This window comes from Nelumbo lutea, chromosome 5 (assembly GCF_056320005.1).
Source record: "Nelumbo lutea isolate HS-2025 chromosome 5, American lotus-T2T, whole genome shotgun sequence".
Taxonomy (NCBI): Eukaryota; Viridiplantae; Streptophyta; class Magnoliopsida; order Proteales; family Nelumbonaceae; genus Nelumbo; species Nelumbo lutea.
In genome coordinates, this window is record NC_142688.1 from 26,079,823 (window position 1) to 26,098,989 (window position 19,167).

Sequence of the window (19,167 nt, forward strand, 5' to 3'; positions counted from 1 at the left end):
TTCGTTGCTTTACTCTGCTATTGTAGTAGCGAGCTACCTGTTGCTGGTACGCCGCTGTTCGGATATGCGCAAGGTCCCTTACCTCGTCCAGTAGGTCAAGGTTGGTACGTAACTCATCTCCGTTCGTCCGATCGTCGTATGTTTCTAATCGCAATGTTGGTATTTCGATTTCCGCCGGGATCACTGCTTCAGTGCCGTAGGTGAGGTTGAAGGGGGTTTCTCCCGTGGCGATTTTTTGGTAGTTCGGTGAGCCCATAAGACACTTGGTAGCTCTTCGGCCCACAATCCCTTAGCTCGATCCAGACGTGCTTTCAATCCGCCTAGGATGGCTCTGTTCATTACTTCCGTCTAACCGTTTGCCTGCGGGTGCACAACTGACGTGAAGTTTTGCCGAATCCCCCTGTTCTGGCACCACTCTTGGAACTTGATATCCTCGAACTGCTTGTTGTTATCGGAGATTAGTACCCGAGGTAACCCGAACCGACGTACTATGTTCTTCCAAAAGAAGTTCTGTATGTTTCGAGCCGTAACAGTTGCCAGAGGTTCGGCTTCTATCCACTTCGTAAAGTAATCTACTGCAACAACTAGGAATTTTCTTCCACCTGTTGCTGGTGGGAATGGCCCCAGGAGGTCGATGCCCCATTGTGCAAAGGGCCACGGGCTGGCGAGGTATTTGAGGTCGGAGGCAGGTTGATGGTGGATATTGGCGTGCTTTTGACACTTGTCACATTTTCTGACGAGCTCGACAGCTTCTGCCTTCATCGTTGGCCAGTAGTATCCTTGTCGAAGTGCTTTTTGGACGAGTGCTTTGCCCCCCAAGTGTCTGCCGCACAGGACTTCATGAGTGTCGCGGAGTACGAACTCGGCTTCGGCAGGTCGCAGGCAACGCAAGTAGGGGAGCGTGTAGGACCATCGGTATAACCGTTCGTCTATTATGACGTATTTGGCTGCTTGGCGCTGCACCCTCTTGGCCGCATTGCGTTCTGCAGGGAGGGTTCCGCCTATCAAGAAGATCACGAGTGGGTCGATCCAGCTCGGCTCTGCCTCCAATACGGGAGCAACCTCCTCTGTCCCCCCGAGAATACTAGGCCGAGGTAAGTCCTCTATGTACACAGTTCTCATATTGTTGTGACTTGTACTGGCTAACCGGGACAGGGCGTCGGCCTCAGTGTTCTCTGACCTCGGGATTTGCCTGATGATGTGTGACTGGAAGTTGAGCAGGGCTTCTTTTACTTTGGCCAAATATGCGATCATGGAGAGCTCGCGTGCTTCGTACTCGCCTGTAACTTGGTTGACCACAAGCTGAGAGTCGCTGCAGATGACCAAGTGTTTTGCCTTTACCTTTCGCGCTAGGTCCAACCCGGCGATCAGTGCTTCGTACTCTGCCTCGTTGTTGGATGCCGCGAACTCAAAGCGTAGTGCGTATTCTAATTTTGTGCCGCCCGGGCCGCACAAGACTATTCCAGCTCCGCTGCCTTGCCGGTTCGAGGAACCATACCTGTGAAGGATCCAGGGCTCCTCATCCCAGTTCGCGCTTCGCCTGACCAGGAGAGATGCCACACTAGCTGCTACTTCATGGGGTTCGAACTCTATGGGCTCGGGATCTCCGGGTTCGCCCAAGTTGGGGACCTCGGGCTCGACCTGTGGGGCTTCGTGGCTGAAAGTGCACTCGGCGATAAAATCTGCCAAAGCTTGGGCCTTAATAGCGGTTCTTGGTTTGTACTGGAGGTCGTACTCGCTGAGTTCGATGGCCCATTTCGTCAGTCGACCGGAAACCTCGGGTTAGAGTAAAACTTGTCTAAGAGGTTTGTCAGTCAGGACGATGACGGTGTGAGCTTGGAAGTATGGGCGGAGTTTTCGAGCTACTGTCACTAGGGCGTATGCTAGTTTTTCTATCTGCGGGTACCTTGCCTCTGCTCCCTGCAAAATTTTACTAACATAATAGATGGGTCGCTGGACCCGGTCTGTTTCTTTTATTAGTACCGAACTGACCACCTCGTCGCTTGCCGAGAGGTACAGTTCTAAGACTTCGCCCACCTCGGGCCGGGCTAAGGTTGGCACACTAGCGAGGTAACCTTTTAGCTCGTCGAACGCGAGCTGGCAGTCCTGGGTCCACTCGAACCCTTTGCCTTTGATTGCCTTGAAGAAGGGTAGGCAGCGGTCTGCTGATTTGGACATGAAGCGGCTTAGAGCGGCTATGCGGTCATTTAGCCTCTGAACCTCTTTTACTTTCTGAGGTGGTCTCATATCTAGAATGGTTTTTATTTTGTCCGGGTTGGCCTCAATACCGCGCCGATTGACAATGTACCCTAGGAACTTGCCCGAGGTGACGCCGAAGACACATTTGTTGGGGTTCAATTTCATGCTAAACTGACGCAGGATTTGGAAGACAGAATCTAAATCTTGTATTAATTCTTGTGAAAACTGAGTCTTGACGACCATGTCGTCTACATAGCACTCTATCTTCGTACCAATCAGGGGCCGAAAATAGCCTATTTACAAGTCTTTGGAAAGTCGCCCCGACATTTTTTAGTCCGAAGGGAATGACCTTGTAGCAATACAGGCCGAACTCGATTATGAAGCTGGTTTTTTCCTCATCGGATGGGTCCATCTTAACTTGGTTGTAGCCCGAGTAGGCATTCAGGAAGCTTAGCAACTTGTTTCCCAAGGTCGCGTCCACTAGGCGGTCAATTCTGGGGAGGGGGAAGCAATCTTTCGGGCAAGCTCGGTTCAGGTCGGTGTAGTCGATGCACATGCACCACTTGCCGCTTGCCTTTTTTACCAACACCGGGTTGGCCACCCAGCTCGGGTAATGGACTTACCTTATGAAGTTTGCTGCGAGGAGCTTCTTGACCTCCTCATCGACCGCCCTCCAGCGTTCTGGGGCTAAGTTGCGTTTCTTCTGTCTAACGGGTCTGACTACAGGGTCAATATTAAGTTTGTGAGTTATCAGGCCAGGGCTAATGCCGGGCATGTCGGCCGCGGACCAAGCAAAAATATCTAAATTTTGAAGTAAAAAACTCACCAGTTCGGTTCATAGGGGATCCTCGATGGAAGCTCCGATCTGAAGTGTGCGAGCTGGGTCCGTAGCCCGAAGTCGGGATTGCGACCGTTTCCTCCGTGGGCGAAGCTCGTTCCTCGCCTTGCTCCGTAGGCCGCTCCAGTTCGAGGTCGTCGACCGCCTTGGTTTTTCCCTTCAGGGTGGCAACATAACACTTGCGGGACTCGAGCTGGTCGCCCCGCGCTACCCCTACACCGAAGTCCATAGGGAACTTCATGGCCAAATAATAGGTGGAGACCACCGCCCGTAGGATATGCGTGATCGGCCGCCCTATTATGGCATTGTATGGGGAGGGGGTCACAACTACCAGGAAATCATGGCTGAGTCTGACTGCACAAGGCCATGTGCCGACTTCCACAGGGATGATTATTTTTCCGAGGGGTCTGACTTCCTCTCCGCTGAAACCCACCAGGGGAGTGTTCGCGGGCTTCAGCTCGCTCTTCTGTAACTGCAGCTGGTCAAATGCTGATTTGAAGAGGATGTCCGCTGAGCTGCCCGAATCTACGAGTACGCGCCTGACTTCGAAGTCGCTGATCCTTAGTTTAATGACAAGCGCGTCATCATGGGGGTAGTGGACCCCTCTCGCGTCGTCCTCCGTGAAGAAGATTGGCTCTTCGGTCTTTGGTCTCTTTGGGGGGTTCCGTTCTTCGAGGGCCGCTTCGCGAACTGAAGTCCGGGCTGCTGCCGAGGTACACCCTACTACCACCGAAACTCCCGCTATTACATGGATGGTTCCCCGAACCGGACTCTCTTCCGGAGGCTGCTTCTACAACGATTCGGTAGGTCTGTTGCTAGACTCGGGGGCATCCTTTTCGTGCTCCCCTTGCCGACCTGCCTTATTGTTATTATTGTTGTGCTGTACAAAGTTTCTCAAGTATCCGCGACGGATGAGCCCCTCTATCTCGTCCCGGAGGTTATTACACTGCTCGGTACTATGACCATGGTCTCTATAGAAACTACAATACAAATTCTTATTTCTCTCGTTCGGATTTCCCTTTAGGCGAGGTGGCCACTTCACATATGGGGCGTCTTTGATCGTCATTAAGATCTCCGTCCGCTTCGTGTTTAACAGCGTGTAGTCCGTCCGAACCGCTAGGGGAGCTCAGAACGACTGGTTCGGCTTCGGCTCCCGGGTCGGGTTTTTTCTGTCCACCAGTTTGGAGAGCTCGCCTTCTCTCTTTCTTTTCTCATTCCCACCTTCGGTCAGTTGGTTGATTTCTTCCTCTGTCCTCATGAACTTATCCACGAGCTTAAGGAACTCGACCACGGTTGCGGGCTGGTTTGCCACCATGTGCCATTTGAATTCTTTGTGCGTCACCCCTCTTTTGGCCGCCGCGAGCTGCACTGCGGGGTCCAACCGCGGTATCTGCAAGCATGCTTCATTGAATCGCTTGATGTAGCCCCTGATGGATTCTCCTTCTCTTTGGACTACTCCGAAGATGCTTTCCTCTGTTCTGGGGCACCGTTGGCTGGTGACGAAGTGTGCGGTGAAGACCTGCACGAACTAGGCCCAACACTTTATTGACCCGGGGGCCAGGTTCCTGTACCAAGTGCGGGCTACCCCCTTGAGGGTGGTGGTAAAGGCCACGCACATGCACGATTCGCTGGTCCTGGCGAGGTGCATTTGGGACTGAAAGGCGTCAATGTGGTCGTTGGGGTCGAAGGACCCGTCGTACTTGTCCAGAGGTGGGAGCTTGAAGTCTCTGGGTAAGGGGATCGCCAGGAGTTCTGATGCGAGGAGGGAAGGAACCGAGAGGATCGGGGCAACCCCTACCTCGTCCGAGCTCGTGTCTTTGCCTCTGAATTCCGACAAGGCACGGGTGGCGGTTCGACGACTTCGTCGGCGCCTTCGCTGCTGAGCGGGCCTTGTACTGGCGCTGCTGGCCTCCGTGTTACCGAGCTCGATGGGCCCGGAATGCTGGTAGTTTGCCGCCAGGGTGTCGAATCGGTTTTCAGTGAGCGGGAGCTCGGGCTTGGAGCGCCGGGGTGTCGACCTCGCGGGCGAGGTTCCCGATCTGCCTGCGGGTTGCGAGGCGGGGATGACATTTTTCTCTCTTCGGCCTAGGGACGAGGCCTGGCTGTTAGGGGGGTTCTGGGGCCCGGAGGCCTTCGCCTGGTGCGGGCGTCCATCCTGCGGGGAGGCCTTGACTGGCCTCGGAGCGGGGTGGTGAGGTGGAAGTAGTGGTTGGTTCAGTGGCAGTTGGGGGAACTGCTGTTGATAGTGATACTGGGAGATGTTGTGCAGTACTTGGTGCTGGTGAAGCTGGTGCTGCTGGAACTGTTGCATTTGGGCTTGCATTGCCCGCATGCACTGCATCAGGTCGTCCAACCGGTTTTGGCTGGCTGCTAGAGGGACGACAGTCGATTCAGTGAAGGTTGTCTCGATGGGGAGAGGAAAGGGGATGCTTGTGGTAAGAGGGTTTACGGGTGCCACTGCTTGTGGCGCGTTCAAGCTGGGGATCCCATCCACCGAAAGGGGGATGGTGAACTGTCCAACGCACACCACGGGGACTTGAAGTTGTTCCCCGATGGCGTTTGTCTCCATGCCACGTTCGGTGTTGCTGGAGGAGGCCATGAGTGTTGGGTTTTTTGAAGAAAAGGGGTTATGGAAGTTTGGAGGGAGGCTTTTTAAAGCTTTCCCACAGACGACGCCAATCGATGGAGCGTGATCCGGCCGGTCTTAGCTATCTGCGGCCTTGCTTCTGAACGGGGTAGCAGGGAACCTGAAACGGAGGAGATGGGGAAGCTCCGGGGGGAACCCGATGTAGAGGTTCCAAAGCTCAAGTTAGAATCCTTCAAAAGCAAGGTAATACCAGATAGCGCAGAGTTTGCATACCTCGTTTGTCGGGGGGCAGGGGGCTCTTATAATCACTTCGTGCACTCGTCCCGAGGCCCTTTTCAGGTCGGGTATGATTACCCTTGTGCTTGTCAATTCGGCCATCGTCCTTTCTGTTGAGACAAAACCGTCACTGCCTAACCGTCTTTCTAACTGGAGATGGCGGTGTCAGTGGCGGCGGCAGGTGGCCGTTTAGAGTGCTGCCGCCAAACGTCAGATCCCAAGTCAGGCGCGGCGCCCTCGGGCACAGACTTCGTTAGTGTCAGGCATGGTACGACTTGTTTGGTTTTGGTGCCCAGAAGGTGATGCGAAGTGCTGAGCGAGGCGGTCTTGAGCTCGGAGGTATCTATAGGGTAGGTCAGTTCGGTGAGGTGTATCCCGAACTGTTACAAGGTGGGTCAGTTCGACGAAGTGTATCCCGAGCTATTACAGGGTCAGTTTGGTGAAGTGTATCCCGAGCTGTTACAAGGTGGGTCAATTCGGCGAAGTGTATCCCGAACTGTTACAAAGTGGGTCAGTTCGCCGAAGTGTGTCTCGAGCTGTTACAAGGTGGGTCAGTTCGGCAAAGTGTATCCCGGGCTGTTACAAAGGGTGAGTTCGGGCCCCCGGTAGGGAGTTCAGTCCGCTCGTGTCCCCCTGTTCTCGCCTAGGCTTGGCCCCTTTTGCCGAGCTGTTGTTTCTGTCACATGTCACGTAATAGAGAAGTCGGGGCAAATCTTCCTTCATCAGCATGCATCATCATGCTGTGCAGCGGGTTGTGTGTGTGTGCTTTTTTTCTTTTCTTTTTTCAGCTCCCAAATTGTTAAAAAGTGAAAAATCGTATGCTCCCGATGGAATAGCGTTGGGCTAAAACCATGCATCACGAGTTTGTAAGGTAAAGTGAATCTATAATAATGCATGATATGATTTTACAGTTTTAGTGATGGTTTTTAAAACCGGACTGGATCGGACGGAAAAACTGGGTCGGGTGATTGATTCTGTTTTTTTTCAAAATTGGATTTTTTTTCAAAAATAATTGATTTTGATCAATAAACCGTTGACTCGGGCAATTAATTGTTCGAATCGTTCAAATGATTTTGATCATTTTTAGTTTTAAAATTTTAATTTTTTTTTGGAACAGTCAGATCATTCAACCGGTAACCATACTCCTGATCAATTCAGTCTCCGAATCGATTTTAAAAACCATAATTTTAATCTAACACTGCCACGTGGAATAGTTGCATTTTCTCCATGAAATCGAGATATCTGTTTACGGATTAAAATAGATGAATGGATTATTAGTGGAATAGTTGCATTTTCATAAAATGTTTTTTCATTTGATATCATTGGTGTTATTGCCACGTAGGTGTTTTTCAATGCCATATGAGTATATTATTGTTAACAACAATAGAAAAACATGAAAATACCAAAAAGGGCGGTGAGTGAAACTCACCCCCCTGTTTTCTTTTGTTTTGGGGGGTATACCAAAACAAGGGGGACTTAAGAGCAAGAAAAAAATTACAAGAGGAATTTTTGGGGTTTTGGAGAGGTTAGTACTGTTAGAGAGGTAAGTGGTCTGGTTCCTTGACACTATTGTGTTTTCTTCCTGTTTATGATTGTGAAAATTTTTGTCATGTTATGGTCGTGGATGTTTCCCGTGTGTGGGGTTTAACCACGAAAAAAAATTGGTGCCTTGATTGTCTTCTATATTAATTCTCTCTTAAAGCTATGGTATTTACTGCATTTCCAGATTGTTTCTTTTTTATTTACGCATTTCTATATTATTTCTTTTTTCTGATTCGAGGGATCACTTTATAATAGTCCACAAACAGGATGTTTATAGATCACTCGGACCACGCATTTTCTAATTTCTAAGGTGTGGTTCAAGAAAATGTTTTTTGGAAAACGGCTAACCAGACCATAGACGTTTTTCCAAAAACAGATTTCAAATGTGATGCTGATGTAACGTTGATTTTTGAAGAAATGACATTGATGTCAAACACCTACTTTGGTGGTGTTTGGTAGGGGTGGATTTGAGTCGAGACGAGCGGAATAGTACCAAGCTTAAGCTCGGCTTGAGACCGTTCTACAAGGCTCAACCTCAGTTCGAGCTAGAACCTTGAGCTTGAGCTCGGCTCGAGTCAACAATTCATAAGCTCGAGCTCGACTCGATTCGAGCTTGATTTTGAAAAAAATATTTTATAAAAATAAAATATTATATATATAAATATTTTTTATTTGATATTTAAAAAAATAAGAATTATAATATATTTTATTATATATTATTTTCTATATATATATATATATATATATATATATATATATTCGAGCCGGATTGCGAGCCTCACGAGCCGAGCTCTAGTATGCTCAAGCTCAACTCGTTTAATAGTTGAGCCAATGAATTGGGCTCGAGCTCGAGTAGCTTGTGAAAAGCTCGGCTCGTTACCACCCCTAGTGTTTGGTTCTGTGACTGTTTACTTGAAAAATGGTGCCAATTCATTACCATGTAGGTATTTATCCTAAAATGCTATTTTCATAGTGTTTGATAAGATGGTCTATTAAATAAATGTTTCTTAGTTTGTGTGAGAGCCAACTCTTGGGGGAACACCATTTTTAATGTTTTCTCCAACACAGCTTATGTGGCACTTAATGGCGCATAACTATCAAATAATACCATATAAATGTTTATCAACCAATTTTTTATTCTTTAAGATAAATAACATTTATTAAAAAAATCCACATTACTAATTAAACAACCCTTTTGTAGTAAATGTTTTTTAAGTACTAAGGTAAATTCACTCAATAAAAGGAGTAACTATCCATGTGTGAGGTGTGATCAAAGAAATTCCAATTTTAACCATAATATGAGTTGCTGAATTACAAATGTGAGAACAGTTGAGAATTGAACAACGTTCAAGGGTATAGAAATGAATCAAGTGATATATTACACGCTTGAACGTGCCATCCTATTGGAGATCCAACAAGATACCGCATTTTTTTAGGGAAAATTCTTGATCAATACCTTGAACTTTAGGGATTATCTCAAGTTAGTCCCCTAATTTTCAACCATGTCTTTGTAGTATCCTAAATTTTCAAAATGTGTCTAATAGGTCTCTACCATTAACAGTTTGTTGATTAATTTTGAAAAAATCAAAATTACCCTTCGAAGATATTGTTCATTGTCTTCTACCTAGAGACTGAAGGCACTATTCATTATTTCCCAATTCTGCACTTTAAACTAACTCAACTACTTTGTTTCTAGAGATACTAAGCCCACTAGGACTTCGATTTTCAATTGCGATTTAGAAAGACAACGCAGGAAGGTGAATAGCAGAACTAAGGAATGTGAATGTTCCGAAATCTAACAAGATAAAATTGTTGTATCAAAGAAGGGTAACAACCCTTTTGATCTTATAAGCTGCCTGCTATGCTCCCATTGTTCGGTTGTAGGATCAACACCAGTTGGGTTATGAGCACATGTATGAAGAACCAAGCTCTTCAAGTAGGCCTGCAAGCAGTCAATAGTATAAGAAAACCCAAGCATACTACTTTTCAAGGTAAGAACTATCAAAGGTAATTTAAGTACAGTCCCAAACATGAGACCATAAAATCCAAACCTTGGAAGTTCAATCCACGTGTGGTTGGATCATAATAACGATAAGACTTCATAGACAACCCTGCCATGGTCTGTGGAATATATTGTATGCCGCAGTTAAATTAAAGTATTCATTCAAAAAATCATTGAGTGAAAAGGTTAAGCTCTTTACATTGTGATAATGTTTTTTCAGAAATTCAACTCCAACCGGTCCAAGAATGCAGAGATCGATATCAGAGAAAGATCCAAGAAATCACAAAGATGATGAGGATTGAGGAGGGTGTTTGGGAAGTCGTTTTAAGGGGTCTTCCAGGCTTTTCAAAACTCGAAAAACCTTGTACTGAGCTTTTTCATTTGGCAACCACCAAAAGATACAAAGCCAAAAAGATAGACCCCTAAAAAACTCGAGAAAGCGGAAAACTATACAAAATCCAAAAGCTTCACTTGAGGCTTCTGGTGTTTTGAGCTTATGAGATCTTTCTTCATTCGAAAAAAAACCCTTGTTTCACTCTCACATTCCACCACCGAGGAATCTGAACACAGAGGCCTCCTAAACAAACAAACCTCTGCACCAGGTACGGAGTCCTCCTTCCTCTTCTTTCTTCCTTCTTTTCCCTTTAGTTTTCCTCTTTCATCTCTGGTCCGAATCTCTACTCTCTACCTAATTTATGTTTTTCCATGATTCTCTTCGTAGCATTCTTCCTGTTCATCAAAGCTTCTAGGTTCGTGCAATCTTCATGATTCTCTTTTTTTTTTTGTATGTTTATTTTATGGTTTCCATTGTTCATTTTGTAGGTGATACAATTCCAAGCGGCCACTTGAATAGTCATGTGACAAAGTGTAGTTCTTTTCATCTTAAATTTATAAATTATGCATCATAGTGTTGTGTTCTTATTGTCAATTTCTTTTAGACAGGGTTCAAATAAAATTCCTTTTCTCATTCTTTATTTCTCCCTGTTTATTTTCTTAAATGTTAAATCTTTATATTTTCTTATCCCTCCTATTTTCTAATTCTAATAAACTTGAAACAAACTCTACATGTCCTCTGTGTCTTTTCTTTTCAATATACTAGAAATCGATCCTAATACCCCAATAAGGAAAAAACAGTAACATTGATCCACTAAATCATTGATAATTTGTTGTTTTGTTTGTATACAATAAATGGATTGCTATGCTATACATGGTTTTTTGGTTTGTTTGTATGCTAGAGATGGTTTCCCATAGGAAAACTCTATGAAGAAATTAAATGGCAGCATAGGAAATTAAGCAATTCAAGAAAAAAATCACTACTAGAAATGTGTTTAGCAACATTAATTGATCTTACACATGCATACAAGTCAAAAGCAGAAGGAAGGTAAGTATATGAGGAATAATACCTTCACTTTGAACAGTGACAAACTCCAACCTGTTTGAGTTGCAAAACTACATCCAAACCACCATTAATAGTCACTGAAATTTCCTCTTACATTGAAAAAAGATAGAACACAAGGTGGTGATTATCTAACATGAGAAATGAAGAGAATGCTAAACAAAGTAAAAGAAATGAAGAGAATGATGAATAATAGTTTGGTTTCTAAAATCTGAATACACCAACCATGAAAAAAATAGGAAATAAAAGACCAATTGACCAACCTACAAATGGTGTTTACTGTGTTAATGGAGAGAGAGAGGGGAGGGGGGAGATTCAACACCATTCAACACCACCAACATTGAAATTAAAATTTTTCAAACATTCAACACCAAATAAAATGTACTAAATTAAAAAATAATACATTTAACTTCAAAACAACCATTTCATAGTTTATTATGACATCATAAAACATTCAAGTAGTCTGACTTGATTGAGATCGACTTGTCAAGAGGCTTTCCTGCAAAAATTAAAGTAATTATCGATTACAAATACAAATAAGAATCACGAAATTCTTGAACATTAATAATCAAATTAAGAAGCATATTTAATACCTCATCAACATCAGAATCATATTCAATTGTGTGGTAATATGCATCTCTAACTTTTGAATGAACACCTAAAAAGAAAAGCAATAAAATAAAATTAAAGGCATCAAATTAGATATACATAAAAAAAACTAATAGTTTATAATATTAATTCCAATACCTTGTACTTGCTTCAATAACCAATTTTGAGCACACATTAACGCTTCCAAAGTTTTAACATGAAGTCTACTGCGATGATGACTCACCAATCTACCACCGGTATTGAAAGCAGACTCGGAAGCCACAGTTGAAATGGGAATAGCTAAAATGTCCCTAGCAATCTTCTGCAATGTTGGATACTTGATTTCATTGGACTTCCACTAAGCCAATATATCAAAATCTGGATCTCTTGGCAAGATTTTCTGTTCCAAATAATGATCCAACTTAGATTTCATTGTCGTATCATCAGAATCGTCAATAAATGAATCATACCCATAGAGAAAATTGAAATCTATAGAATCATTCATTGTTGGACAATGAGACGAAGATGAAGAAATTCCCTTCCACTGATGAGTATTCTTGCTAGAGTTTGATCTTGATTGATACTCATTGAGTAAATCACAACAAAGTTGACGAATCCTCATAATTTCATCTGAAACAAAACTTCCATAAAGTTTAGGAAAGAAATACTCTAATAGCTTCAACTTGAAACTTGAAGCCAAAACACATTCTACGGCCTTTACTCCATGAATGATGCACCAATATTTATCAAATTTAGCCAACATACTTGATGCCATTGTTCTAATAATCTCATTAGAACATAGGAGCCACTGAGATAATGAAAGTCCAATCTCACAAATCAATGGAAAGAACTTGTTTGTCGTTGGATATTTAGTCCAAGAAAATATTTTAATCACATTATAAAATACTTGCAACCTCTCACAAATCTCCTTAGCTAAATTTCAATCCTTATTAGTTGGCAAGCATTTATACAAAGGCTCTCATTGTTTCAACTGATGAAATACATCTTTATAAATTAAAGCAACACCAAGCATCAAGTATGTCGAGTTCCATTGAGTCTTACAATCAAGAATCATTTTTTTTGAGCTTGATATTTGCAACTGACGTGCTGCTTCTCTAAAAACTTGCTCTCTTTTGGGTGATGCTACCCAAAAAGCCACACTATTTCTAACCCTTTCTGTGCCTTTTCCAATGATCCCCAATCCATCTTGGACAATTAAATTGAGAATATGAGCATAACAACGCACGTGAAACAATTTTCCATCTAACATAAGTGCACCAGTGTTAAGATTACCCAAGATAATCTCAACGAGGGAATCATTAGTGGAGCAATTATCAACTGTTATTGTCGACAATTTCCTATCAATATTCTAATCCATCATGCAATCGACTAAAACATTAGAAAGTGCTTTTGAAGTGTGTGGACAAGGCATATAAACAAACCTAAAAATGCAATATTAATTTACTAGTAAGAACAAGTCTCAAATATTTGTTTTAAAATCAAACTACTAATAATACAAAAAGAATTTTGACTCTGTCTTAAGAAAATTAAATTTTAAAGTAACGTGTTGAAAACTAAATACCTCATAATCCGACTTTGCATTTCCTAATTATCATCAATGAAATGCGCCATGATAGCCATAAAGCCTTTCTTTTGGTTGCTAGTCGTCCACATATCAGTAGTTATTGCAACCCTACTAGGATTCTTCTCCAAAAAGTGCAATGTTTTTTATTTCTCATTGTCATATATCTTCAAAATGTCACTTTTGATAGTATTTCGAGAAGGAACCTTAAACAGAGGTTGAAGACTAGTTGTGTATTTCCTAAATCTACAATGTTCAACTATTGAAAGTGGGTATTCATGTAAAATTATCATGGAGGCTAAGTCTTTTCTTGAACCATCTTGATCAAAATGATAATTACTAACACAAACTTTCCCATCAACCTTTCTTTGTTCTTTTACTAGAACATGTTGCTTTATATCTTCATAAGACCTTCTTGGATAAGTCTTATAATGGTCATGCAAATGAGTTGTCTCACTTTTACTATTGCCTCCAAGCTTTTTATGACAATAATTACACTCCGCCTTATCCACTCCATTCACTTTTATCTTTTTGAAATGATTCCAAACAACATATGTTAATTTCCTTTTTACACCAACAGCATTGGGGGCTTAACCAGTTGAGTCTGAATCATCAACCAAATTTTCATTAGAATTTTGAGTGGGAAATTCAACGGGTGACTCACTTGGAGAACCAATTGGAGTTGATAAAGCTGGAGTTTGAGAGTGTTCAAGTTCAACCCCAATTGGAGATTGATTGCTACCAATAGGTGTCTCCGATTTAGAACTTTTAGCTTGAGTTCCATATTTTAAAACTGGAGAAAAATTAAAAAGCAAAAAATCCCATCAATTATAAATCTAAAAAAAAAACCTAACACCAAACATGAATTAAATAATAAGTATATCTGAATATGGTGACCCTCGATTAATGAATACCAAATTATCAATACCAACTTATATCAAAATATCAAATGCAAAAACACAAACCCAATGTGAATTAAAAATTTCTAGAATATGATAAAACTAAAAATTATAATGACATAAGCAATTCAATGATTATTCAAATTATAAAATAATAAACAATAAAATTAATGTTTTGATAAAATAACATATAGTAAGTTGGTAATAGGCTAACAGCCTAACAAAGATGGGGAGATCTGAAGGGTGATTTGAGTTTGACCCATACTGCATTTCATGGTTCAGCTCATAGCCTCATACTACATTTCAGAGTTCGGGTCATTCTGCATCTTAGGGAGATTTGAAGACTAAAATCTGAAGGGTGATTATTCATTTGGGTTGGCTCATAGCCTCATACTATTGCATTTCAACCAAGGTTCGGCTGGAAGCCTGAAATTGCATTTGAGCATTTCATTTGGGTTCAGCTCATACTCTCAACATTTCATTTGGGTTCGGCTGAAACTGCATTTGAACTTGAACTCTGAAGTTTGACGTAAGAACTATAACAGATAATTAGGATTTATTTTCTAGAGTCTAGAATATAATGGAAAATTGGAGATCAATAAAAGTTGAGAGAAAGACTGAGACTAAGAGTATGAAAGACTGAAACTAAGAGAGAGAGAGAGAGAGAGAGAGAGAGAGAGAGAGAGAGAGAGAGAGAGAGGGACCATTGGGGCTTGGGAGAGTTTATGTCGATGATGACTGATGAAAGAGATGGAGGTCAGAGGTCGGCGAATCAGCATCGATGACGAAGACGAAGTCTCTTCCTTAGTTCTATGGCCTCTATCGAGACTTGAGACTCGAGTATCTCTTCCTCTCCTCTGTTCAATGTCCGGTGGGCGAGTGGGCAGTGGTGACAATCAGTGACGGCGATCGGCGGTCGACGGTTAGCGAATCAACAACAAAGATGAAGCTAGGGTTAATTGGTTCTGTGGTTTAGTCGCCTCACGCCTCTCTTGAGTCTTGAATCTGTCGAAGAATGAAGACACGATTACTTGAGGGTTAAGGTTTTCTAACTTTTCTTCAAATTCTATTTTAGTTTTTACTGTTTTATGAATAAATTAATAATTATTATACTCATATACTATATTATATATGATATATATAATATAATATAATATAATATATATAATATTAACCAGGGATGGGTCGAGGCGGGGATTGCATTCCCTGTCCCCATCCCCGTCCCCGATCGGGGATTCATGGGTAGCCCCATCCTTGACCCCGACCCCGCCAAGGTACTCCCCATCCCCGACCCGATGGGGTCGGGGAGCCCGAGTACCTGTCGGGGATGGGGAAAATTGCTACCCCTAGGTGTATTTCCATTTAAATGCTCAACACTTATTTGTTGTGCTATATGTGTTTCTGAACGGTCTTTGGGTCTGTTTGCCTTCTAAGAAGATCTATGAAAAATAATTGCAACCAAATGGTCTTTGGTCTTTGAAGATCTACCTATGAAAGTTCATTAGTCTTTTAAGGTTTTGAGCTTTTGGAAGATTTTCTTAAAAAGACTTGCCAAACACCTCCGATATCTCCAAGGTCGATCTTTGAAGACCGAGGAACTTCTCATTTGCTTTGTTTAGAGGCATATTCCATTGCAGATAATTCATATTATGATTTTGTTTAGGTATACTGTTGCCCACGAAAGGTAGAAGACAATGAACAATGTCTTATTTCAAACGATAGTTTTGATTTTTTAAGAGTTTTAAGTGGCACATGTCATCACGTGATTAGATAACTGATGGACCGTTAATGATAGGGACCTATTAGACACATTTTGAAAGTTCAAGGTACTATAAATTGTAAAGACATGTTTGAAAGTTGAAGGACAAACTTAAGACAACCCCTGACAACTGACTTGAGACAACCCCTAAAGTTTAGGGTATCGATCATGAATTTTCCCCTAGGTGTATTTCCATTTAAATGCTCAACACTTATTTGTTGTGCTATATGTGTTTCCAAACGGTCTTTGGGTCTGTTTGCCTTTTAAGAAGATCTATGAAAAATAATTGCAACCAAATGGTCTTTGGTCTTTGAAGATATCTACCTATGAAAGTTCATTAGTCTTTTAAGGTTTTGAGCTTTTGGAAGATTTTCTTAAAAAGACTTGCCAAACACCTCCGATATCTCCAAGGTCGATCTTTGAAGACCGAGGAACTTCTCATTTTGCTTTGTTTAGAGGCATATTCCATTGTAGATAATCCATATTATGATTTTGTTTAGGTATACTGTTGCCCACGAAAGGTAGAAGACAATGAGCAATGTCTTATTTCAAACGATAGTTTTGACTTTTTAAGAGTTTTAAGTGGCACATGTCATCACATGATTAGATAACTGATGGACCGTTAATGATAGGGACCTATTAGACACAGTTTGAAAGTTCAAGGTACTGTAAACTGTAAGGACATGTTTGAAAGTTTGAGGACAAACTTAAGACAACCCCTGACAACTGACTCGAGACAACCCCTAAAGTTTAGGGTATTGATCATGAATTTTTCCCTTTTTAAGAAAAATCCGATAATAAATAAAGCCATGGATTCCAATGCATACATGTAACATTTAGTCTGCAATATGATTAATGGTGATTTTTGATGTCAATTTATAAGCGGGCATTAATGTATAAAATGGTGATTTTTGACATTTTGAATTTTTATAACTGTGCAGTAGAAATCACAAATCTGCATTAGACCTATCCGTACTTCTCTGTAATAAAATTTGCCTTTGTCTTAAAAAAAACATCATGTGTGTGACGGCTAACACCTACGAATCGAACCTACCCATTTTGATTTTCTTTGCATTTGTTGGGTTTCATTTTTTTAAAATTTTTCGGTCAAGCCGTCAAGGCATTTGGTTGATTTGATAATCAAGTATATTTCTCTTTTTTCATCGTGATTACAGCTAATTCTTTATTTGAATATCGTGGGAGAACAGGCTAGGTCTGGTTTGAAACAGGTCAGTCAATGGTTAAATCTGATTTTGGACAGGGTGTACATGTGACATGCCGGGAGAGGTAAGAAATTAGGTTGCTGTTGAGTGTTGGGCCTATAATTCTACAACCATTGCATAAGTGCATAACTGGTTATTATTTGTTAATGGAATCGGCTCTGACCTAATAAAACCTGATTATATTTTACATCAATAATACCTTGTAATACAGCAATAAATCTCCATCTGAAAAGAGTTTGGATCTGCTGAGTTAGATGAGTCAATCCCTTCTAAAGTGAAGTTCCTGTAATGGGGAAGGGAAAAATTCCAATCAGATTGAAGGATGGTTCATAGAAATACATATTAGATGTATACCATGTACCTGGTTTTCACCAAAATCTCCTGAGTTTGGGACAACTTTCACAAAGAGGATATGACATACAAATAAGCAGTGGAGTTTACAACATCAATGATGATCAGAAGGGTTAGTAGGTAGTTTAAGACAAATGAACAAGGTACAGTGCTCATTGTTTGCCTATACGTAGATGATTTGATCTCTGCTTACCGGGAATAATCAGTTGATGAATAAAGAATTTAGGGAGGCTATGATTGGTCAATTTGAGATGACAGATTTAGGGTTATGATTGGTCCTACTTTCTTGCCATTGAAGTGTCCCAAAACCCAAACAGAGAAAGGTATATTTATCTCACAAATAAAATATGCTAACGATATTTTGAAAAGATTCAAGATGGACGCTTGTAATCCAATTTAGGCACCAATTGAAGGAGACTGTATCAGCCCCCCACAACGTCCCACACCACATCTCCGCCGTGAAATCCAATTTGAGAACATCTCCCGATGATGACGGTGGGGATGTGCTGTGGGACGTTGTGGGGTAAATTTCACATGCTTTAAAAGGTTAGTAGGTAGTTTAAGATACTTGATTTCTACTAGACCAAATATTGTATATAGGGTTGGAATTATTAGCATATTTATGGAATCCCCAAACCAATCACACTTGCAGGCTGCAAAAAGAATTTTACGCTATGTAAAATGTACACAAGATATATAGTGGTATTTTCTACTCTGTTGTAATTGAGAAATCTGAATTGGTAGGATACATTGATAGTAATTGGGTTGGAGATATCGAGAAGAGGAAAAGTACGAGTGGTTGCACCTTCTACAGCAGAAGTGGAATATATATTACAATAGCTTACTCTGCTACACAAGTGATATGGCTAAGGCGGATGCTTAATGAAATACATCATCACAAGCAGAATGTTCCAACAAATTAAGAAAATAAGTTGGCAATTGCACCATCAAACAATCCAGCTTTTCATGGAAGAAGGGATCTAGTGAAAGACAAAGAGGTTGTCCTTGAGTTTTGTCAATCAGAAGATCAAATTGTAGAAAAGGCCGATAGGTTTGACCAGCTAAAGAAGATGTTGGGAATGAATGGTAACATTTGAAGATCTCGATTTAAGAGAGGCTGTTAAGAAATAGTAAATCGAGAAAACCCGAGTACTAGTTTGTTTCATATTAGGAGAAGTTTCTTTTGCGCGGTCAATCTCTTTTAGTCAGTGTCAAGTTATTTTGTTAGAATAGGACTTTAATTGTGATGTTTTATTAGTATGAACTATGAAAGGAGTTGATGGAGCGCGATCCGGCTGGTCTTAGCAGTCCGCTGCCTTGCTTCCGAACGGGGTAGCAGGGAACCTGAAACGGAGGAGATGGGAAAGTTTCGGGGGGAACCTGGTGTAGAGGCTCCGAAGCTCAAGTTAGAATCCTTCAAAAGCAAGGTAGTGCCAGATAGCGCAAAGTTTGCATACCTCCGTTGTCAGGGGGCAGGGGGCTCTTATAGTCACTTTGTGTACTCGTCCCGAGGCCCTTGTCAGATCGGGTATGATTACCCTTGTGCTTGTCAATTCGGCCGTCGTCCTTTCTACTGAGACAGAACCGTCACTGCCTAACCGTCTAACTGGAGATGGCGGTGTCAGTGGCGGTGGCAGGTGGCCGTTTAGAGTGCTGCTGCCAAACGTTAGATCCCAAGTCAGTCAGGCGTGGCGCCCTCGGGCACGGATTTCCCTAGTGTCAAGCATGGTACGACTTGTTTGGTTTTGGTGCCCAGAAGGTGATGCGAAGTGCTGAGCGAGGCGGTCTTGAGCTCGAAGGTATCTATAGGGCAGGTCAGTTCGGCAAAGTGTATCCCGAGCTGTTACAAGGTGGGTCAGTTCGGCGAAGTGTATCCCGAGCTGTTACAAGGTGGCAGTTTCGGCGAAGTGTATCCCGAGCTGTTA

The 19,167-nt window shown here is 42.2% G+C and overlaps 1 long non-coding RNA gene across 1 annotated transcript; it reads left to right on the forward strand.

Annotated features, from left to right (window-relative positions):
* The first annotated feature begins 9,634 nt into the window (after positions 1–9,634).
* Positions 9,635–10,411, forward strand: LOC148851169 (uncharacterized). The gene is made up of 3 exons (XR_016098802.1): positions 9,635–10,046; positions 10,166–10,193; positions 10,267–10,411. It is a non-coding gene; the product is annotated as an uncharacterized LOC148851169 (long non-coding RNA).
* The last annotated feature ends 8,756 nt before the right edge of the window (positions 10,412–19,167 follow it).